The sequence below is a fragment of the Papio anubis genome, chromosome 6 (genome assembly GCF_008728515.1).
Source record: "Papio anubis isolate 15944 chromosome 6, Panubis1.0, whole genome shotgun sequence".
Classification (NCBI taxonomy): Eukaryota; Metazoa; Chordata; class Mammalia; order Primates; family Cercopithecidae; genus Papio; species Papio anubis.
Genome location: NC_044981.1, coordinates 41,898,182 through 41,922,065, shown reverse-complemented (window position 1 = coordinate 41,922,065; position 23,884 = coordinate 41,898,182). Strand labels below are relative to the sequence as shown.

General features: G+C 49.1%; 1 protein-coding gene and 1 non-coding gene across 17 annotated transcripts in view; both read right to left on the bottom strand.

The window, feature by feature from the left end:
* The window catches only part of TJAP1 (tight junction associated protein 1), a 29,540-nt gene extending 9,739 nt beyond the window's left edge, over nucleotides 1-19,801 (bottom strand). For 2 of the 16 annotated variants that reach the window (XM_021937330.2, XM_017957884.2), the window contains exons 1-2: nucleotides 19,094-19,606; nucleotides 18,608-18,667 (exon numbers count right to left, since the gene is read on the bottom strand). The gene's annotated coding sequence lies outside the window, so the exon portion shown is untranslated. Of the gene's footprint in view, nucleotides 1-6,412; nucleotides 6,543-6,637; nucleotides 7,541-18,607; nucleotides 18,668-19,093; nucleotides 19,610-19,696 lie in introns of those variants that run through there. The other 14 variants (XM_017957881.2, XM_031667098.1, XM_017957883.2 and 11 more) reach the window with 11 other exon arrangements.
* A 3,491-nt stretch (nucleotides 19,802-23,292) lies between these two features.
* Nucleotides 23,293-23,399, bottom strand: LOC116275491. The gene has a single exon (XR_004184624.1). It is a non-coding gene; the product is annotated as a U6 spliceosomal RNA (small nuclear RNA).
* Between the last annotated feature and the right edge of the window lie 485 nt (nucleotides 23,400-23,884).

Here is a 23,884-nt window from a genome sequence, read left to right as displayed (position 1 = left end):
GGGTGGGCGGGCCTGAAAGGACGGCACATTCCCAGGGTGTGGGGAGCAAACAAGTCACCCCAACAGGCTCCTTGGGGCTGCCCCTCCAGAGGGGCCCAGGGTGGGTGCTCCTATGGCCTGAGGGAGAGGCCTAGAAAGTCCCAAACCCACCTGGGTATGTGGGTTCTGATACTCAGAGGGTAAATGTGTGGGGTGCATGAGCTGGAAAACAGGGTAGGGCCAGAGATGGAAGAGTGAGAGATGACAGCAGTCAAGAGCTTCTACAAAACCAAGGTGCAGCTCAGAGAACTGGTCTCTGCCTTTCCCCTTCTCTATAGAGGGTCCAGGTCACAGCTCCCTTCCCCCACGTGCTCCCCAGTCATCTGAGGAAGCCCTTTCTCTCTGCAGGCCCCTTTGTGTGCCTCTCCTCTATTCCCAACCGCCTCTGTACTTCCTTGTCCCTATTCCTGGCAAGGCTCATGCTGTCCTCTTGGTACCGAGACACCTGCATGAACAGCAGGCAGGCAGGGAGGACACGAACATGCTCAGGTGTCCGGCAATCCTGTAGGGAGGGTTGCTTCACTCCATGCCCTGCAGCCCGGGCTCTAGTTGCCACACATCCTCTAGCTCCTTCTGCCTCACCCTGACCTCAAGCCCCACTCCCTGGCCCTACAGTACGTATTTATCCCCAGGGATTCCATGGCCAGAGGCGATCTGGCTTGCTAGGCGAGGAGTACCCTGAGAAGGTGGCTGGCTGTGGGATGGGCAGTAAATGCAGACACAGACTCTGGGGATGGGGGTAGTGGTGATGGGAGGTTATTCTCTCCACCACAGCCTACTCTTTCCACATACGTCAGAGTTACAGGGATGGGAAACCACTCCCAACTAAGGAAGCAGAAGGCAATGCCCACTGGGAAGACAATCCACCAGGGGGCTCATAGTGTTCCTCAACACCAGGCTGCGAGGGCGATGTGTACCAACCACTTCCTGCCCTGTGTCCATAAACACAGGGTGCGCCCAACACCCAGGCCCTAGCTCCAACTTCTGAAATCTGCTGAGTGCCCCAGATCCAGCCCGTGAGGAGCCCACAGTTTCAGCAATGAACAGGAATACAATAGGCCTGGCAGCCCACAGTCCTTGACTGGAGGCAAGGAAGGTGTGCAGGGAAGGCTGGACAGACCCAAGGAGGACAGCAATGCAAGGTGCAGTGGACAACAAAGACAGAAGTATTGGGACACTCGGCCTGCAAGCTGGGAGAAGGTAAAGGGGTGAGGCAGATGGCATCAGAGTGGTCCCTCCAGGAAGACTCAGCTACCAGGTGCAGCCTCCCCTGGCCACATCTCCTTCACCCAAAGGTTTCCCAAGTTGCCTTGGAGTGTTTCAGCCCAAGGAGGACTCCCAGTCCCATGTGGGGAAGAAAAGGTCCCAAAGGGGAGCAGCTGGACAACTCAGAATGGGCCATGGCCCATGATAAGCGAGCGGCAGCCAAGGACAGCCTCTGGGGCCTCCTGGCCTCTGGAGGCTGAGCTGGCTCCAGGACACCTCCCAGAAAATGGTCTTCTGGAGGAAGATCAGGAAATCAACAGGGCTGGCCGCACATGGTGGCTCACGCCCGTAATCCCAGCACTTTAGGAGGCCAAGGCAGGCTGATCACTTGAGGTCATCAGGAGTTCGAGACCTGCCTGGCCAACATGGTGAAATCCTGTCTCCACAAAAATTGAACCCAGGAGGTGGAGACTGCAGTGAGCCCAGATCGCACCACTGCACTCCAGCCTGGGCAACAGAGACTCCGTCTCAAAAAAAAAAAAAAAAAGGAAATTAACGAGGAAGAATCCCACTCCCACCCCCACGCCAAACTAAACCTAAGCCTTGAGGAACTAAGGGCAGACAACTCAGGATGTGGGACTACCAGATAACATAACATACTGGGTCTGTTCTGTAAGAACAGCTATGCCCTGGGAGAAAGGTTGAGGCCTAGGTTAAAACCTCTCGCTGACCCAGCATGGCCTGGGGCTCCTCAGGCTGAACCTGCAGGCAGTGTTGAGGGAGACACCCAGAGTAGCAGCAACCCTTTCCCATCCCATGAAGGTGAAGTGAGAAGGAAAAGGGGCTCTCCTCAACCCTCCCTGCCCCTGCCTCATCCTACCCCATCCAACCCCAGCTTCTGCCATGCTCTGCATAACATTCATTCTTCGCTTACTCAAAAATCAATTCAAAGGATGGACTCTACTTCCTATCTGCTGGGGTGGAGAGAGGGGTGATAGCTTTCTAATTGCCATGTTGCAATTTGCCAGTCGGTGCAGGCCGCCTGTTGCCGCCTGCCCTGTATTAAATACCTTCTCCCTGATTACAGCCCATGGGGCACGATTAGCTGCCTTCAGAGAACAAAGTCTGCTTTCATTAGAAATGGGACTCAGCACGCACAGCAGAGCTGCACTGTGAACCCTCTGAACAGCTGAGCAGAGTGTAGACAGAGATAGATATAAGGCGTGATCTGCACCAGAAGCTGGCTGAGCAGTGTCCTTTAATAAAACGACAAAAAATCTGCCAAGCATCACTCTTTAACCAGGAGATGGAACTTACACCTGCTCCCTTTTGTGGGTACGCATATTTGATCAGGGGCTTCCACTGTGGTGGAAGATTGCTGTTGCTAGAGACAGAGTGGTATGAGAGAGGAATCTCTTCAGAATCCTGCTGCTCCCCAATATACTATCTTACTGTTCCCAGCAAGCACCCACAGGAGCAACAGCAAAAAGTTTCCAGCTCAAGAGCCAAAGATGCCATCCCACTTCCCTTCTGCCATCCTTTCCGGGGTTATGCCTAAGGCTCAGGCAAAGTCAGAGATGCAGAAGAGGAAAGGAAGTTCAAGAATCCAGCCTTCTCCCAGCTGAGGCTGAGGCCATCTCTTCAACACCAGCCCAGGAGAGGGAGACAGGAATCCAGAGTGGATATGGTTCTTTGGCTTTTCCAACTTCAGCCTTCCCCAACAAACATCTCCTCCAGCTCCCCACGTTCTGTACTACCTCACTCCACAACTCTCCCGATCCTGGAGCAGCTGCCCTGCCCCAGAGAGCAACTACCTTCCTACTCTCCACATCACCAATACCTGCTTTAGGTAATTGTGGCCCCAAGAGTTTATCCAGGTTCAGATCATTTCTGAACCTACTGCGAAGCCTTTCTGCTCTCAGCTGTCAATGAATCAAGCAAGTGAGAGACCTTGAGGAGTAATGAACACAAGCTTCTGAATCAGGGAGGGCCCACACATTACCATGAAAATCATCCAAGCTCTTCTTCATAATTCAACCAAGCAAAGTCAAATGGAAGTTAGTAATCACTACTGTTTTAAAATGAAAGGAACACCCAGCCCTGTTTCAGAATACGCCAGCTGTGTTGTATGCCACCTTAATTCCCTTGGAATCCAGCAGGGTATACATAAATAACAATAAATACAAGCCCTTCCTAAAGCCGCTCATCAACCACTAAAACACAACTGTCTGATCACACAGGGACTGGGGCCTCCCTCTCAGGAACTGTCCTGAGCTGTAAGTGCTGGATGTGGAGTCTCTGAACTCTGCAAGCCTATGGGAAGCTGTGCCCCAGTGGGGGTCAGCTACACTCCCGCCACACAAGTCTGGCCACTTCTCAAGCCTCTGAAATCCAGTCTCTGCCCCAACTGATATCCAAGGAACACAAATGGCCACCCTGCAAGGGTCAGCCCTGGAACCAGGTGACCTGGCCTTGGTCCTGGGGATTGCTCATGAAGATCCCCACTCCCTGCACCATTAATACAGCCATTCTCCCTCTGACTCCCCGTGAATAGCAGAGCAATCCCCCAGAGCAGTGGGCTGACCCCACCAAAGCTGGGTTCGGCCTCTCCCACGTCGTCTCCGGGGTACCCCTCCTGCTTGCCACCAGCCCCCAGTTTCCGGCATGCAGCTGTTCCTGAGATACATGAGCAAAGCCTTCAGCAATCCCGGGCGCGTGGCAGGCAGGCAGCCAACAGCTCATGGGGTGGGGCCTGGGCAGAGGTTCTGCTCTGGGCTGAAGACAAGGCTAGAAGATGTCAGTCTGTGCCCAGACCAGCCCTGCTGCCCCTCCAACAGCCATGCCCGCCACCCCTCTGGGCAAGTACAACCTCACCCTCTCGGGACAAGTTGCCTGCAGCCCTGAACTGGCCCCCGGCCTACTCTAAACCAGATTGACAGGGTTTTGAAAGCCAAAAAGAGTGGGAATTATTCTGCCCCAAAGCAATCCTAAGGACTCAGAACAGTGCTGGTGACCTGTGAGAGCTCACCTGGCTCCCACCTGAGCAAACACTTCCAAGTCTATCCACCCAGCCTCACATCCAGAAAAACACTTCACAGAAACAGGGGCTAAAGAGCCAGGCAAACCAACCCCTCCCTGCAAAAAAGGAGGGCAAGAAATCCCCAAGGTCATAGCCTGCATTTGACATTAGACCCCATGCCCTCTCCTAAGAAAGGCCAAAGTGAAGGACTGGCCCTCAACCAGGCCTCAACTCCAGGTCCTTTTGCTTTCCTGGTCAGAGCCAAGTCAAGAAAGCCTCCAGTTTGTCAACTCCCCATTTAGGGTCCCTAAACATCTCTGCATTACTGCTAGTCCCCATGAATAATATATAGTACTACAAATGTTTATTTGTACATAGTACACTCATATATAATAATACATTATGAGCTCAATCCACATGCATATAAGCAGGTATTGTTCATTCATTAATCAACTATCATACATTCACTATTATTAATCATACAATAAAATTCATTTCCACATGGATATTGATCAGTACTATAAATCCTTAATACTGCATAGTACATACATTCATTTATCGGATATAGTGCATTTTCATCAAGATATTTCTCACTGGGCCAGGCACAGTGGCTCATGCCTGTAATCCCAACATTTTGGGAGGCCAAGGCGGGTGGATCACCTGAGGTCGGGAGCTCGAGACCAGCCTTACCAACATGGAGAACCTCGTCTCTACTAAAAATACAAAATGAGCTGGTCATGGTGGTGCATTTCTATCATCCCAGCTACTCGGGAGGCTGCGGTAGCAGAATCGCTTGAACCCAGGAGGCGGAGGTTGCAGTGAGCTGAGATCGCACCACTGCACTCCAGCCTGGGCAACAAGAGCAGAACTCAGTCTCAAAAAAAAAAAAAAAGGATATTTCTCATCAACATGGATATCCCCTACCAACTTTGGTCTCTTAATGTATCAACCTCTGAGAAATCATCATCCTGCTCGGGAGTGCTACCCTCCTCGCTCCGGGCCCATAATACACCCTCTCCCATTTACAAGCTCCCACCCAAAGCTGGTAGGCTCCCGTCTTCTCTCGCCCAGCCCAAGGGGAACAGAATCCACTTAGGCAGCCTTCAGGTCCCAAGCTCCCCAGTCCAGCCTCCCCAGCACCGCACCACCTCCAGAAGCCACAGCCACAGTCTATCTAGAGTGACCTGTGTGGAACACCAGGAAACAACAGGCAATCAACTTTCTCATGATCTCCAGACCCGCCTCTGCTTCCCAAGCCTGGAGGGAGAAGGGATTGCGTGGGAGCTTCTCCACACCAGGCTGCACTCACCCATCTCCCAGTGTGAGGCCAGGAGCTTTTCTGAGCCCAGTGTGGAGTCCGAAGCCAGGTCCTGCCCCCACTCTACTGAGACGCCCTTCCCAGCTTTTCATGGCTAAAGTCCACCTGAAGCTCCAGACGTGAAAAGAGGTGGGGGGACCAAACTCCACCTCCCAGAGCAACGGTCACCAATGGGAGTGACGTCTCACATGGGTCCCCAGTTTGGGGCCCCAGCATTCAGTTTAAGTAGTTTCACTCTTCTGCCCAGGGAACTCCCCAGAAGCAGGCCAAGGTTTTCCTCTACCTCCCCAATCCTAAAGAGAACCTTGCAGCTGATGCTAACTTCTTATCCTAGGGTGAGAGGAACAGGGACACTATCCAACCTTCCCTTCTTGATAAAGGGAGGAAATGATCTGGTCTAGAAGAAAAATCCCTTCCCACTCTAGTTCATCTGTCTCTGAGGCGTGAGAAGCAGCAGCAGCATGGTAACAGGGATCTTCTCAAACTCTGTGGTGCTAAAAGCACAGATTCAACAGAAACTCCAACCGATTCTGTTTAAATGGAGAAGTGAAGAGCATGCTGCCGACTTGGGGGAGGGTGATGGTGATGGGGGGTCAGTGGAGCCCAGCAGCAGGCTGGTGATGGGCAGATGGCCGTGAAGGGGGCACAGCCCCACCCACAGCAGAGGGAGACTGGGAAAATAGAGGGACCCGGTAGTAAGAACAAGAGAGCAGAGGGGATGGTGCGATATAAGCTAAGGACGGAGGCAGCCAGGCTGCGGGGAGGGATGGAGGACAGAGGCCCTGCTGGTGGCACCCCAGGGCAGGTTAGCTGGCCGAGGTCAGACTCACAGGGTTAGTGTCTTCTCCCCAACCAGCCAGCTCTCCTGGTTAGTGCAGTTAGCGACAGACTCATGGCAGACGCCCTCCAGGCACTCCATATAAACAGACAGCTTGGTTTGTGAGCAGCCCAACTCCGGAGCTGCAGAGAGAAAGCAGAGGAATGGCAAGCTGCAGGATGCCCAAGGGGACACACCGCACACTGCACTCTCCTGACGGGAAGCACCGCAGACTTACCACCAGACCCTCAGGGGCTTTCTCCCATCCGGAAACCATGCCAGGTGGAAGCCAAGCCCTCCCCCTGCCAACCAGGGAGGCCAGCTTGCTGACCTCAGGCAACAAGCCTCTCTGGTTGGTCAACAGAAAGAGAGGACGGCTGTTGGAGAAGGGGCTCAGCTCCTCTATCTCGCCTGTTCCCCAAACACTGCTGCCAGGCTGCACCAGGACTCTGAAAGCTAGGCTGTAAGAACAAAGCCACCCACAGCTGCAGCTGCCACCCATCCCGCACCAGTGCCAGCAGAGTCCATCCCACCACCTCCCACAGGCTCTGAGGGGCTGGGAGAGAAGCAGCCCAAGGATTAGAGGCTATGACAAGGGCTGCGTCGGAAAGCACAGTACAATGGGGCAGTGTGTGCCTGGCCTACAGCTGGGCCAGTCAACAGCACGGGCTGCATACTGCCACCTGGCCAGGGGTGGCACTTCCCAGGGAGCCAGCCCCAGAGGAGCAACATGGACTATTCTCCCCTCTCAGAACGAGCAACACGAGCAACATGCAAGAAGCTCTCCCATCAACAGCAGAAACAACTCTTCCATGAAGCCTCCAGACTACCCTGGGGGAAGTGACACCTCCAGCTCACAGACTGCAAGGCAAATGAGGCAAAAGCAGTGACATTCCAGAGACCCCACAAGATGTGTCCCCTGGGGCGGGAGGACAGGACTACAACACATATATCCACACCCACTGATGCTTAGCAGAGGGCAAGATATTGGCAGGGAAAAGACAGGAGAGGGGTCCTCTCTCCTGTTCTAGGATGCCCTGCAGGCTCTCTGATGACTCGGGGCAAAAAGGGAAGAGTCACCACCCTGGCCACACAGGTGGACCCAGCCTTTTCTCAAGCCTAGGATCAAGATTCATGGAGACAGGAAACATTTTCTTTTTTTTTTTTTTTTTTTTTTTTGAGACAGAGTCTCGCGCTGTATCACCCAGGCTGGAGTGCAGTGGCGCGATCTCGGCTCACTGCAAGCTCCGCCTCCCAGGTTCAGGCCATTCTCCTGCCTCAGCCTCCGAGTAGCTGGGACTACAGGCGCCCGCCACCACGCCCGGCTAGTTTTTTGTATTTTTAGTAGAGACGGGGTTTCACCATGTTAGCCAGGATGGTCTCGATCTCCTGACCTCGTGATCCGCCCGCCTCGGCCTCCCAAAGTGCTGGGATTACAGGCTTGAGCCACCGCGCCCGGCCAACATTTTCAATAATTGCCTACACACTGGGCTCCCCATGTTGCTCTGACTACAGCCCAAGAGCTCAAAAAGGCCAAGGCCTGACTATGAAGATGAGACAACTGTCTAGAAAAAAAAGACAACAACTCTTCCAACAGGCCCTGACCCCTGCCCTAGACTGAGCACAGCCACTGACAGGTGACCTTCGGAATCCTCACCCACAGGAAAACAAAAACACCAACTGGGTCTGGTGTGCTTTTAAAAGAGTAGCAAGTGACATGGCTAATTCAAGGTTTCAGAAATCAGGGACTCTCACTACACTAAAATAGGATTTGAGAAATCAGATGATTTTTTTCTTTTCCCAAGCAAAAATGAAATGAGTGAAGGGGAGAGACACAGGTGAGATGGGAGTGCCGATGCCCACATCACTGTTATATCCATCCTGATTCCCACTCAAGGACATTCCTGCCAATTTCATCTCAGAATAAAAAAATGTCCCTCAGAGACAGCCACGGTGCCTGCTGTGGCAAGACCCTCTAGTAAAGCTTCTCCATTCCTCCCAGGGAACCAGCCCCAGAGGAACCCACTCAGCTGCGAAGGAGGCTGTAACCAGGATCCTCAGTGGCTCCAACAGGGACTATTCCACTCCTGGGTCACATGTTAAGTGAACAGAGAAAGTTGAAGAAGAGTATGCATTAGTATTAAGTTTTGGTGAAGAATGTCTAGACGTATAAAACAACTATTAGAGGCCAGGCGCAGTGGCTCATGCCTGCAATCCCAGCACTTTGGGAAGCCAAGGCAGGCAGATCACCTGAGGTCAGGAGTTCAACACCAGCCTGGCCAACATGGTGAAACCCCGTCTCTACTAAAAATACAAAAAATTAGCTGGATGTTGTGGCGGGCATCTGTAATCCCAGCTACTCGGGAGGCTGAGGCAGGAGAATCGCTTGAACCCGGGAGGTGGAGGCTGCAGTGAGCCGAGATCACACCATTGCACTCCAGCCTGGGTGACAACAGCGAAACTCTGTCTCAAAAAAAAAAAAAAAAAAGATTAGAAGGGTACAAGATAAATGGCAAACAATGGTTCCCTATCTTTAGGGAAACAAGTTAGGCAGGAACAATGGGAGAAGAAAGGGAGGATTTTCTTTTTATTTTGTATATTTTTCTGTATGGTTAGTATTTTATACAAGGGATATATGTTTATGGCAAAACCAACAGTTCCTAGGCAAACAGACAAAAACCCTGCATCTACACTGTGCTTTACCATTCCAGAAGCTCTTTCCATTCCACGATATTTCCTTTGATGCTTATGGTCCGGTGAGGGACAAAGAATAGGGAGCTCTCCCATTGTAAGGGTGAGAAAGGACAAGTGATTTGCCCAAGACACAAGCAGAAGTGGGACAGAACCCAGTTCCCATCTCCAATGCCAGCGCAAAGCCTAGAAAGCTCTCTTTTCCAGGCAGCCACAGGAAAACCAGGACAATTCTGCCCTAATATCAAGACCCTCAAAGACTTCTGAGATTCAATTCCCTACTTGGGCTACCTGTGAAGGTATAAAGAGGCCACCCACCGCTTGGTACCCAAAATGGTAAGCAGAGTTTTCTCCTATTGGTTAGCTGAGTAGAAGTCCAGGGTTTTGGGGTATAGGATGGCTTCTCCGTAGGCAGATCCTCCTCTCAAGGGATGGGTGCTGAGTTCCCCACCACAGCACAGAAGCTTCTCACAAAGAGGGGCCATGTCCTTTATAAATTCTAAATGTCACCTAGCACGCAGTTGACACAAGATAGTAACTAACAAAGAAGAGGTCCCACCCTTCTACTCAAGGCCAGTCAAGGAGACTTAGTCCCCTTCAAGCCTAAGATATCCAACACGATCCAGTCTGCCTGGCTCACTAACTCCCCTCTCTGCTTAACATAAAATGTAGTTTATCACTCCCCACCAAGTTGCCATCTGCAAAGATATGCCACAATACAAGGCACATTCTCACACCCAGGGACAAGGGAGAGAACTCCCTTGTTCTCCCTTCTCTCTACAGGCGTGGTGGCAGGCGCCTATAGTCCCAGCTACTCGGGAGGCTGGGACAGGAGAACTGCTTGAACCCAGGAGGTGGAGGTTGCAGTGAGCCGAGATCACGCCACTGCACTCCCAACTGGGCAACAGAGCAAGACTCCGTCTCAAAAAAAAAAAAAAAAAAAAAGCTACTGGAAAGCTACTAGTGTGTACTTCACCTCCTCCTTTAACCCATTCCTGATTGCTTAGGGATGTGTTATTAGAACATAAACAGGATGGCCGGGCACGGTGGTTCACGCCTGTAATCTTTGCACTTTGGGAGGCCAAGGCAGGCGGATCACCTGAGGTCAGGAGTTCGAGACAAGCCCGACCAAAATGGCGAAACCCTGTCTCTACTAAAAATACAAAAGTTAGCTGGGCGTGGTGGCACACACCTGTAGTCCCAGCTACTCGGGAGGCTGAGCGTTGCTTGAACCCAGGAGGCGGAGGTTGCAGCGAGCCAAGATCATACCACTGCACTCCACCCTGGGTGACACAGCGAGACTGTCTCAAAAACAAACAAACAAACAAAAAAACATAAAAGGCAAAAAGGGAGACAGCTGAAGCCAAGCACCTGGAAGATGATTTAACCACATGACTGAAATCCTGGAAAACAATTAGTAATGCTATTGCTAACACTATCACCTTTTGTTTATGCAGGACCTTCCTTCCTAAGGGTGCAAAAGGTTTTGCCAGGTAGATTCCATCTTCTTTAATCCCACCGAGGAAGGACTGGGTTGGATCACACAGTAACCAACATTGCTCAGCACTTACTCTATAGTGCCTAAATGCTCGGCCTTCAGTAAAAAAGCTCGCCCCTAAGAAGCTTCAGAGACAGAAGATCTTACTCCTAGTGGGGGAGAGACAGGTTAACAGTCACTTCCAGTACAGCGTGGTTGAGTGCTTTGAGAGCACAGAAAGGCCCCTAGCTGGGACAAGGGTTGAAGGACCAGACAAGGCTGCCATCCAGAGAACTCAGACGTATCTTCCCTATCTGATTGTAAACTCACACTGGAGTATCACCTGGCATTATACACTTAAGAGATCGAAACTTCTGGAAAGAAATTAATTTGGTGTTTGGTAGGAATTGGGGCCCTAAGGACTACCCCCATCAACTACACTAGAAACAAAAAAGCAAAGAATGGATCACGATGCAGCTATCAGCCCCATTTGTGGGAAGCATCCAAGTTAAGCCTGTTCTGTGGCACAAGAAGACCATCAAAGCCCTAAGAAAAGTGGGGCCAAAAAGTCTGGCTTCCTCAATGCCTGGATGTGTTCCATCAGTTTCACCCATTTTTCCGTCCATAAAATACTGGGAAACATGGATACTGAAACTCTCCACCCAGTCATCCACTGTGAGCAGCTTTCTGTCTATCCCCAGTCTTAATTACATTATGAATCCACCACCACCAACCTCGCCAGGACTGGAGAAGGCCAGCATATCACGATCATCAAAGGAGTCATCACAAAATAAGAGATGGAGAGGCTGGGCATGGTGGCTCACACCTGTAATCCCAGCACTTTGGGAGGCCCAGGCGTGTGGATCACCTGAGGTCAGAAATTCAAGACCAGCCTGGCCAACAAGGTAAAACCCCATCTTCACTAAAAATACAAAAAAATTAGTCAAGCACAGTGGCAGGCATCTGTAATCCCAGCTACTCAGGAGGCCGAGGCAGAAGAATTGCTTGAGCCCGGGAGGTGGAAGATGCAGTGAGCTGAGATCACGCCACTGCACTCTAGCCTGGATGACAGAGCAAGACTCTGTCTCGGGGAAAAAAAGAAAAAAACAAGCGATGGGGAGAAACACCAACAATCTTTGCACAGACTGCTCATTGATGATGTTCCTAATCTCATCTTTTTTACTGCTTTATCACAAGAAAGGAGACTCAGTTTTACTCCCACCTCAAAATGCTCCTGGCTACCAGGCAGAAATCAAAAGGCTTATTTTAGATTTAATAGAACAAAGCCTTTTCCTATTTGCAGAGCTCCAAAATGGGAAATTTATTCATTCAACAAATATTTACCAAGTGTCCTTTATTTATTTATTTATTTATTTTTTGAGATGAAGTCTTGCTCTTGTGCCCCAGGTTGGAGTGCAATGGCGCGATCTCGGCTCACTGCAACCTCCACCTCCTGGGTTCAAGCGATTCTCCTGCCTCAGCCTCCCGAGTAGCTGGGATTACAGGCGCCTACCACCACGCCCGGCTAATTTTTGTATTTTTAGTAGAGATGGGGTTTCACCATGTTGGCCATGCTGGTCTCGAACTCCTGACCTCAGGTGATCCACCTGCCTCGGCCTCCCAAAGTGCTGGGATTGACAGGCGTGAGCCACCGTGCCCAGCCCCAAGTGTCCTTTATATGCCAGGCACCATGATATAAGCTATGAACTCATTACTCCTGCAAAAAAGATATCACCCTTATTTTATTTTATTTTGTTTTGTTTTTAGTTTTTTTAGAGATTAGGTCTGGCTCTGTCACCCATTCCAGAGTGCAGTGGTACAATCATAGCTCACTGCAGCCTCAAACTCCTGGGTTCAAGTGATCCTCCCACCTCAGCCTCCTCCTGAGGGTTAGGACCACAGGCACAAGCCACCATACCCAGCTAAGTTTTGTATGTTTTTTGTAGAGACAGAATCTCATTATGTTGCACAGTCAGTCTGGCTTCAAACTCTTGGCCTCAAGTGATCCTCCTGCCTCAGCCTTCCAAAGTGCTGGGATTTCAGGAGTGAGCTACTACACCCAGCCAAACTCATTTTAGAGACCAAGATGAGACCAAGAATCCTACTGGTTAAGGAACTTGCCTAAAGTTGCAAAGGTGGTGAGTGGCAGAATTAGGATTTAAACCAGGTCGGCCTAGCTCCACAATCAGATTCTTTCACACTATTCATTACCATTCCCACAAACTCCTTTCCACCACATGCTCTCCAAAGTCCCCTGTCTACAGGAGACCAGCCCAGTGAAAGAAACAGACAAGTAAACAGAGACCTCACCAAACAACATGGTAAGTGCCAAAACAGAGGTTCAAAGAAAATGCTGTGGGGGGCCAAGAGGAGGAAAGAAAAGCAGGGGAGGCTTCTCACTGGAGGTGACAAAGGAGCTGGGTCTTAGGGGATGGGCAGTTTTAGAGGCAGAGGTGAGCATTACGGACTGAGTGAAGTACACAGGCAAAGAAGATGAAGGTAAATGGATGCCCATGACAGGTTCGGGAGCAGTGAGAAATTTGGGAGCAATGAAGCACAGGACAGATGAGGTGGAGTGGCAGCAACTCAGGCTAATGGTCTGGGTCTGGACCCCAGTATAAGGAGCCTTTTGGCATGCCAAGCTAGACAGTGTGGGCTTTAACTTAAGTAAGGAAGAACCCATGGCATTTCTAAGGGAAGACTCTTTTTTTTTTTTTTGAAATGGAGTCTCGCTCTGTCACCCAGGCTGGAGTACAATTATGCGATCTTGGCTCACTGCAACCTGCACCTCCTGGGTTCAAGCGATTCTCCTGTCTCAGCCTGCTAAGTAGCTGGGATTACAGGCGTGCATCACCACGTCTGGCTAATTTTTGTATTTTTAGTAGAGTCAGGGTTTCACCATGTTCATCAGGCTGGTCTCGAACTCCTGACCTTGTGATCCACCCACCTCAGCCTCCCAAAGTGCTGGGATTACAGGCGTGAGCCACCACGCCCAGCCAGGAAGACTATTGTATAGGAAAATAATTTTGACAGCACCATAGAAGATAAGATTGGCATGAGATGAGACTGCTCACCACATTTTATTCATTCTACATGCACCATAACATCATAAAGCATATATGGCCGGGCGCAGTGGCTCACGCCTGTAATCCCAGCACTTTGGGAGGCCAAGATGGGCAGATCACGAGGTCAGGAGATCAAGACCATCCTGGCTAACATGGTGAAACCCCGTCTCTACTAAAAATACAAAAAAAAAATTAGCCGGGTGTGGTGGGCGCCTGTGGTCCCAGCTACACGGGAGGCTGAAGCAGGAGAATGACCTGAACCCGGGAGGCAGAATTTGCAGTGAGCGGAGATCCGGCCACTGCACTCCAGCCTGGGCAACAGAGCGAGACTCTGTCTCAAAAAAAAAAAAAAAAGGCACCTATTACGGCCCAGCACTGTCCTAAATGCTACAAACAGAGTAGTGAATAAGACATAGTCTCTGTTCTCAGGGCACTTAGTCTTATGAGAATCAGACAAGTAAATAGGCAATTATGACACAGCATAAGTATCAGACAGAAGCACAGAAGAAGGGCACTCAAGGGGGCAGGGGTGAGATCCTAAAGGAAGTAACATTTAAACTGAGATGTGGGCCGGGCACGGTGGCTCAAGCCTGTAATCCCAGCACTTTGGGAGGCCGAGACGGGTGGATCACAAGGTCAGGAGATCAAGACCATCCTGGCTAACACAGTGAAACCCCATCTCTACCAAAAAATACAAAAAACTAGCCGGGCGAGGTGGCGGGCGCCTGTGGTCCCAGCTACTCAGGAGGCTGAGGCAGGAGAATGGCATAAACCCAGGAGGTGGAGCTTGCAGTGAGCTGAGATCCGGCCATTGTACCCCAGCCTGGGCGACAGAGCAAGACTCCGTCTCAAAAAATAAATAAATAAAATAAAAATAAACTGAGATGTGAAGGACAAAAAGGAAGGCAAAGGAGTAGCACCAGTGTATGCAAAGATCTAGACGCTAGAATGAGGTCAGTTCAGAGAACTATTTAAGAGGCTGAATCGGCCGGGCGCGGTGGCTCACGCCTGTAATCCCAGCACTTTGGGAGGCCGAGGCGGGCGGATCCCGAGGTCAGGAGATCGAGACCATCCTGGCTAACACGGTGAAACTCCGTCTCTACTAAAAATGCAAAAAATTAGCCGGGCGAGGCAGCGGGCGCCTGTAGTCCCAGCTACTCGGGAGGCTGAGGCAGGAGAATGGCGTGAACCTGGGAGGCGGAGCTTGCAGTGAGCCGAGATCCCGCCACTGCACTCCAGCCTGGGGGACGAAGCGGCGAGCCGCCACCCAAAAAAAAAAAAAAAAAAAAAAAGAGGCTGAATCCAGGTGAGAAATGAAGTTTCCTTCACCCAGAGGTCGTTGGCATTCAAAATATGGTGGTGAGAAGGAAGTAAAGGGATTGGCTTCATAAATTCCTGAATAAGAGGCACTCTGAGAATCGATTTACACAACAAACAAAACAGTAAAAGGGAAGAATCAGCTCAAAATACATCATCCTTCACCTTGCGACTCCATAGTTTACTAAAATGTGACCCGCATCCAGAAAATTTGAGGACTTCTACCAAAGTACAAACGTATCATCTTCAGAGATAACACGTTTCAGCACGCTCACTGCCACGCAATGCAAGATAAAGTACACTATCCTAAGATATATGGCTCCCGAGTTCATGGAGTGGGGAGCAATTCGTCTGACAGATACTGTCTGCTTCTCAAAATCACATGTGCCAAACAAATAGGAAAGGTCATCAGAGGGCCAGCGCAGAGTTCCCAGGGAAAGCCCAAGTCCCGAGCCCCCAATTCCCCTGAAATCTAATTAGATGACAGACACGCGCCTACTTCAATGGCAGGGTAGAGTCATTTGTTGAAGAAAAAGAAGGGCCCTGAGGGTGTGTTAAATAGACAGGACATGACTCAGAAGGAGGAGGAGAGTGAGTCTTAAATACAGGGCAAAGGAAAGCTAGTCAATCAAAGCTTGGGCACACCTCTGCCTCAAGGCTACACTGGGCCTCCTGCCTGGCTAAAGGGAGAGACTGAGCACCGCTGCCAGGGCCTTCTTCAAACAACACAGGCTTCTTCGGCAGCACATTTGTTTTCCATTTTCCCCTCTAGCTGAGGGGAGGGAGCTATTTAAAATGCCACTTTTTTTTTTTTTTTTTTTTTCTGTGTAGTTTGCTACTTCCTATTTTTACTATTTATTGTTTTAAATTTTATTAATTTTATTCAGGAAAGACATTAAGTTTTTTTTTTGGGGGGGGGTGATGTCTTGCTTTTTTTTAAAAAAAATTATATCCAGACTATGAATCTAATATTTACTATGGCTAATCAACTGCTCATGTCAGTAATCAAAGTTAGAAATGAGCCTTATATGTACATCTACATTAATAAACACACACACCCCTTTAAGGTGTGCTCAGTGTAGATTCTAATGTCAGTCTGCCCACTCAACCCAGGCCCAAGGTCGCATCACATCACCAAGTTGAATCATGAAGACAGCCCAGATTTGGCTGACATGGCACAGAAGCTCCCTCCCCACAGCCCATGCACCAGTTACTAGTTCTGAGAGGAAAGAGGGTTGTGATGAAAAACTCAGCCCCTAAACATTTTTTTAAATAATCAAAAAAGTTTCTACTACAATATGGATATACATTTAACCATCTTGACAAACAAACATGAACCAGGATACAGTCAAACAAACAAGAGACACAAATTGCCACTAGGCATATTTAAGTTAACTTGATATCAACCTAAAGAAAAAAAAGCTCAACTGCTGAAGCTAGATTGCCTAGGTTCAAATCCCGGCTCTGTCACTTACTAGTTGGGTGATCTTAAGCAAATTACTTAACCACTCTGCCTCCATTTTCTCATCTGTAAGACAGGGATAATAAGTTATCTACTTCATATGATTATGAACATTAAATTAATTGGCCAGGCACGATGGCTCATGCCTGTAATCCTAGCACTTTGGGAGGCAGAGGTGGGCAGATCACCTGAGGTCAGGAGTTCAACACCAGCATGACCAATGCGGTGAAACCCCCATCTCTACTAAAAATACAAAAATTAGCCAGACATGGTTGTGGGCACCTGCAATCCCAGCTACCTGGGAGGCTGAGGCAGGAGAATCACTTCAATGTGGGAGGCGGCGGTTGCAGTGAGGAGAGCACCATTGCACTCCAACGTGGGTGACAAGAACGAGACTTCATCTCAAAAAAAAAAGTCAAAAATTAAATCAGTTAATGCATGAAAAGCCCTTACAACAATCCTAGGCACAGAATGTGCTCAATAAGCACCATTATTGTTATTATTATCATCATTACTCAACTGCAAAGATAATTGTATAGCCTCACAGCTTCAAACAAGAAATCACTGGCATTTTAACATCGCTTTAAATAGCCTAAGGAGGATATTCTCACAACAGAAAAATCTGTATTATCCAAAAGCTCTGCTTCATCTCTTTAACATCAGGCTAGCAGCCCAAACCAATGTAGATGCTATACAGACAGCAGGTTCAACTATGAAGCAGAAATTAGTGCTGAGATCTGACTAGTATAACTAAAACATACTGTCAGGCACTGAGTAAGAATATTAATGTATTAACTAATTTACCCTCGAAACAACCCTATGCGATAGACACTCTCACTACCCACATTTGATTGATGAGAAAACTGAGGCATATAAAGCTATGCAATTAATAAAGGTCACAGAGCTACAAATGGCAAAGTCAGTGCCTTTTTTTTTTTTTTTTTGGAGTGGAGTCTCGCTCTGTCTCCTGGCTGGAGTGCAGTGGTGCAATCTCAGCTCACTGCAACCTCCACCGCCCGGGTTCAAGCGATTCTTCTGCCTCAGCCTCCTGAGTAGCTGGGACTACAGACGCGCACCACCACACCCAGCTAATTTTTGTATTTTTAGCAGAGATGGGGTTTCACCTTTTTGGCCAGGATGGTCTCGATCTCTTGACCCCATGATCCGCCTGCCTCAGACTCCCAAAATGCTAGAATTACAGGAGTGAGCCACTGCACCCGGCCAGTGCCTTCTTTTTTTGTTGTTTCTTGGAGACTGCATCTCTTACGTTGCCCAGGCTGGAGTACAATGGGTATTCACAGGTGCCATCATAGTGCACTGCAGTCTCAAACTCCTGGCCTCAAATGCTCCTCCCATCTCAGTCTCCCAAGTAGCTGGTACTACAGGTATGTGCCACCATGCCAGGCTGAGTCAGTGCTATGAACCGTTATGTGTGTTCACCACACTACCCTTGGGTGACTACAATTATAATTTTCAAGGGGGCACAAATTGTCCTCAGGAAAAGGAGGTTCTCAACCATCAGAAATGGAGTCACAGCTACATATCATCAGTTCTTCAGATACCTAAAGGTACTGAAGCTGACCTAGTAACAGCGACTTGGGTTGTTCTGTCTGGAGTAAGCCTTTGGTTGGGGGTGTAAGTAGAGAGCAGATAGCTAATGAAGAGTGCTAGATCAAACCAGACCTCCCAGTCCACCATGAAGCAATGCTGATCCTGAAGCAGGCTTCAGTAAGAAGGCTACTCCCAACTCTGGCTAGGGCATAACACTCACCAAAGCAAGTGAAGGCCACATTCACTGTGTTCTCTGGCTCCAGTCCCCTTCCTTTCTCTCCAACACCAAATCCACTACCTCTCAGGCCATGCTTAGTTTGGCTAGTGAAACTGATTTTTTCAAAAGTGGTCTGATGGGAAGATTACAGAGGAGAGAAAAAAACTACCAGAAAAGAAAAGAGCAAGTTCCATGATCCTTTCTTTCCATCACCACACTTGTCCAACTGTAAAGCAGCTCTCAAATATTAGGGATCTCAAGGATAGGGAGGTGCTAAACATTACCAGAGGCTTTACATCAGTCTGCTTGATTTCTTACCAGAAACTGATCTACATTTTTTCTCCGTAATCCCAACCTGCCTTTCCCTCACCTCTGATATCCCGACCAAAATCCACATCCCCAGAGGAACACTAATGAGCCCTTCTTACCAAAAGAGCAAAAGTAGACACGCAGCGAGAATGAATTCAGGAGCTGGTGACAGCAAGTACCTAAATGGTCAGTGAACGCGATCAGAATTTGTTTTCTCATGACTCCCCACCATCTGTCACCCACAAATCTCCACTTCCAGGCAGGACTCCAAAGTGAAAATGTGATGGGGAAATTGAAGCAGAAACAATGAGCATGTAGGAAACTGCTTGTGACAGGGATGTGTTAAAATCCTTCAGCCTGGTCTCTAGGCCTCTGTCCGGGTTTGCTTGCATAGGTGAAGGCACACAAGGCTTAATTCTACACCAACTCTCAAAAGTCAGCCTGCAATCTACGCCAAACACTAACTTAAGGACCTCAGACAAAGGACAACCTCTATAGAAAAGAGCCCTTCTCAGACCAAATGATTCTTGGCATCACTCTAAGCCCATGCATCCTCCTCCCAGGGAGCATGCCAGCCAGAAACCTGTCACTGGAAGCCACCTTACCCGCTCTGGGGTTGGGCGGGGGCAAGTCGCTATCTCTTCTTCTTTCCAAGTAGGCAATGTAATTTCTTCCAGTCCCTGGGGCACCTGAATCTTCTGCTGAAATTGGGGCAGATGCTGCTACAGGAGCTGTGGAAAGGCTGTTCTAAGCCTAGAAGTGTCATTTGACTGGCTTTAGTTCCCTCCTTAGCAGATCTGCCCGGCATCCTCCAGATCTCTCTTCCTCACTATCCCACTCTACTAGAAAGATCCCTTTCCCCTCTGGCCGGTCAGATACAGTCGGGCCTCTATCCCACGCTCCAGGCTTCTTTATTCGCGGCTAAAGAAATTATCCTCCAACTTGTGACTCTGCTTCTCCAGGACCCGCACAACACCTACTTCGGGCTGCCCCACCCCAAATCTCCCTCCCCTAGGGCTGCCACTGAACCCTAGGGCCCCGGTCCGCCCCAACTCCTTTTTTCCTCTCCGCCTCGGACCTTACTCCATTCCATCTCCTCTTTTCAACCCTGGAGCCAGTACCCCCTTCGCCCCTACTACAGACTAGGGCCCCCGCAATCCCCCCCAACTCTGGCTTCCCCGACCGACTACTCCAACCCCACAACAAACTTTCCGCCGCTGCCAGCTGCGTTCAGGTCGCCATCTTGCCGCGGGGCAGGCCGGGTAGTGGCCAGGGCTGCGGGAATCCCCACGCACTTGGCGTCCTGCGTCATCGGAGGCGGGGCCACGGGGGCAGGGCCTGGGGTTGGGGAAGTGGCACACTACGTGATGGCGAAAGATGGGGCGCTCTTGAAAGCAGGGATTGGAGGCTTGGCCGCAGAAGGAAGGACGTATCAGGAGCCGGGCAATAGCAGGAAGCGGGGAAAGACTCTAGTACTGAAAGAAAGAAAGAAAAAAAAAAAAGAATAGGGGAACACAGCTCAAAGATACAGTGGGGCCGGGCGCGGTGGCTCAGGCCTGTAATCCCAGCACTTTGGGAGGCCGAGGCGGGCAGATCACGAGGTCAGGAGATTGAGACCATCCTGGCTAACACGGTGAAACCCCGTCTCTACTAAAAAAATACAAAAAATTAGCCGGGCGTGGTGGCGGGCTCCTGTAGTCCCAGCTACTCTGGAGGCTGAGGCGGGCGTGAACCCGGGAGGCGGAGCTTGCAGTGAGCAGAAATGTGCCACAGAGCGAGACTCCGTCTCAAAAAAAAAAAAAAAGATACAGTGGGAGAGAGAATAGTGCTACTGCTTCCCCGTAATCCAAAGAATAAAACCAGCTTTTCAGTTTGGCATTCAAACATCCGCATGATCCAGCCTCTTCCACCTTCATCAGCCTCATTTTTTGCCTCTCCTGGGGACTTCAGGTTCCCAAATTGTCCTTTGTTTTCAGGACATCGGACCTTAAGATGTCTAATCTCTCTCCTCCTCCCTTGCATCATCAATTCCTCCTACTCCTTCAAATCGTCAGCTCAAATGCCACCTCCTGCAGAAAGCCTTCCCTTTAGTGCTCCTTTTGGCGGGCATCACTAGCAACTTGTACATAGCTTTATTGTAGCTGTCGTGTGCAGTGTAATTATTTATTTACATGTTATATCACTTTCGCCCTGATGCTTCTTCAGGGCAAAAACTATGTTTGATTTCATCTTCATACTCCCTAGCAGGTGCTTGGTACACAGTAATTGCCTAATGAATAAATGGCATGTTTTCCTCCAATGCACTAAGCATATTTCTGCCTCAGGGTCTCTTAAGTTTGCTGTTCCCCATACCTGGAATGTTCTTCCTCCAAATATTGACTCTCATTTGTGTCTTTGCTCAAGCGTCATCACTTTAGAGAAGCCTTCCTTGGCCACTCAATTTAAATCAGCATCCCTATTCTCCTTTACCCTGCTTTAATGTTTTCATTCATAGTACTTATCATTATCTGACATTATATTAAATATTTATTTGTTTATTGACTGTCTCCCCACTACAAAGCAAACTCCAGAGGTCTGGGATGTTTTCTTGTTCATCACAGCATCCCCAGTGTCTAAAACAATGCCTGGCGTGGTAGGTATTCAATAAATTTTTTTATTCTATTTGTTTAATTAATTAATTTTTTTTGAGACAGGGTCTCAATCTGTTGCTGATGCTAGAGTGTAGTGGCACAATCTCGGCTCACTGCAACCTCTGCCTCCCGGGTTCAAGTGATTCTCCCACCTCAGTTTCCTGTGTAGCTGGGATTACAGGCGCATGCCACCACACCCAGCTAACTTTTTGTATTTTTAGTAGAGATGGGGGTTCTACCATGTTGGCCAGGCCGGTCTCGAACTCCTGAGCTCAAGTGATCCGCCTGCCTCGGCCTTCCAAAGTGCTGAGATTACAGGCATGAGCCACTGTGCCCAGCCAATAAATATTTATTGAATGAATAAATGGTATGTAGGTAAGTTATTGACAGATTTTGGAATATACTGGTGGAGAAGAAGGGTTGAAAATACTATAAAATAAGAAAATGCATAGGTAGAAGTTACATGACCTTAAGGCCCCACTTAGCCCTATCAGGAATAGTAGCAAAGACAAGCCCCAGACTCAGCAAAGGAAAGAGTGAGATGAGAATCAGGTGGAATTCTGGAGCTGGGTCCTCAGGCAGCACAGCCATCCTAGGAAAGTCCCAGGGCACCAAGCAGGGCACTTAGAGGAAATGAGGCAGGCTGGAGGCCAGGAGTCTCCTCAGACCTAAAGACCTCATCCGCCCCGAGCCCAGGCCTCTCTTGGCCAGATGGTTCCGGAGAAGCATCTGTCCCTCCATAAATTATCCAGGGCTCCCTCCAGCCTATCCTCTCTGGTGACAGCCGGAACAATTGTCCAGGAATTCCATCTGCTCCCCTGTCCCTCTCCCCTCCACAGCTCATCAACATTTCAGAGCAGCAAGGTATCCCATTTCCCTGGGCCTAGGGATGGAGCTGGGTCTGCCCCTTGGTGAAGCTGATCTCAAGTACCAACCCCCCATCAACGCACACACACAAAAACCTCAGCAGAGGCTCCCAGATCCCCAGAGGGAGAGGTCAGCCATTTTTATTTCCCATCCCATCTATGCCTTTCTATCCTATACATCTTTTTTAAAATTAATTTAATAAAATTACTCTAAATAAACCAACCTGGCCAACATAGTGAAACCCCTTCTCTACCAAAAACACAAAAATTAGTTGGGCATGGTGGCATGCACCTGTAGTCCCAGCTACTCGGGAGGCTGAGGCAAGAGAATTGCTCGAACCCAGGAGGGGAGGTTGTGGTGAGCCAAGATCGTGCCACTGTGCTCCAGCCTGGGTGACAGAGCAAGACTCCATCTCAAAAACATATATATATGAGACTTCTGCTGTTTACCAAAAGGTATGTGGCTGAAGGAAGAAATGTAGGAAGCTGGTTTGCTTTTCTAAATAGGTATAATTCCTAGATATCGTTTCAGCCTTTCTAGAAATTGTTTTGGGGTTCACAAGGGGAGAAAGGCTGTTGTACTTTCAATTATAGATTTGAAAAGCAATTCAAGTTTATATTTTGAAACAAAGGAAGTATCAGTTAACATAAACATACCTTTGAAAAGCATGGGAATCACAGTCCTCTAGAGTTTTTAATTATTATTATTATTATTTTTTAAGATGGAGTTTCACTCTTGTTGCCCAGGCTGGAGTGCAATGGCATGATCTCGACTCATTGCAACCTCCACCTCCTGGGTTCAAGTGATTCTCCTGCCTCAGGCTCCCAAGTAGCTGAGATTACAGGTGCCCACAACCACGCCCAGATAATTTTTGTATTTTAGTAGAGACAGGTTTTCACCATGTTGGTCAGGCTGGTCTGAAACTCCTGACCTCAGGTGATCTACCTGCCTCAGCCCCTCAAAGTGCTGGGATTACAGGCATGAGCCACCACGCCCGGCCTATTATTATTACTATTATTTGAAACAGAATCTCGCTGTCATCCAGGCTGGAGTGCAGTGGCGCGTTCTTGGCTCATTGCAACCTCCACCTCCCAGGTTCAAGCAATTCTCTGCCTCAGCCTCCCGAGTAGCTGGGATTACAGGTGCCCACCACCGTGCCCAGCTAATTTTTGTATTTTTAGTAGAGACGGGGTTTCACCATCTTGACCAGGCTGCTCTTGAACTCCTGACCTTGTGATCCACCTGCCTCGGCCTCCCAAAATGCTGGGATTACAGGCGTGAGCCACCATGCCCGGCCTATTATTATTTTTAATATGGAAGGCTTTACAAATTCATGTGTCATCCTTGCAAAGGGGCCATGCTAATCTTCCCTGAATCATTCCAGTTTTAGTATATGTGCTGCCAAAGCAAGCACAAGTTTTTAACTTTTAACATGTGAAAGATAAAATTATCTTCATTGTAGTGAGGCTGGTTTACTTCATCATTCCCCCCTCTGTGGATGGACAAACTCACTTGTATACCTAAATATTTCTTAGACCACAATTACACAGTTGTTCACTATCTCTGTGAGAGAACCATGAGGAAAGTGGTAAAAATTAGGGGTCCCTTCTAGCTTTCAGGGTCTTAAGAAATAGCTGCAAGTTGCAGAAGAGTCAGTCTCACTTCATTTTGATGACAATTTTCATATGTTTGGTGTCTATAGGGCTGCAGGTATGCAGGGCCCACCTGCACAAACATGGTCAAGCATTTCTCAAGGCATAATCCACCTGGGTCCAAGGCAGTCCTTTCTGATGATTTAATTTATGTGAATTAGTCACCCTGCTGGGACAGACATGCTTGGTGTGGAGTCCGGGGTTGGCATGACACACTCTACATAGGCAAAAGGGGTCTTGGAATAGA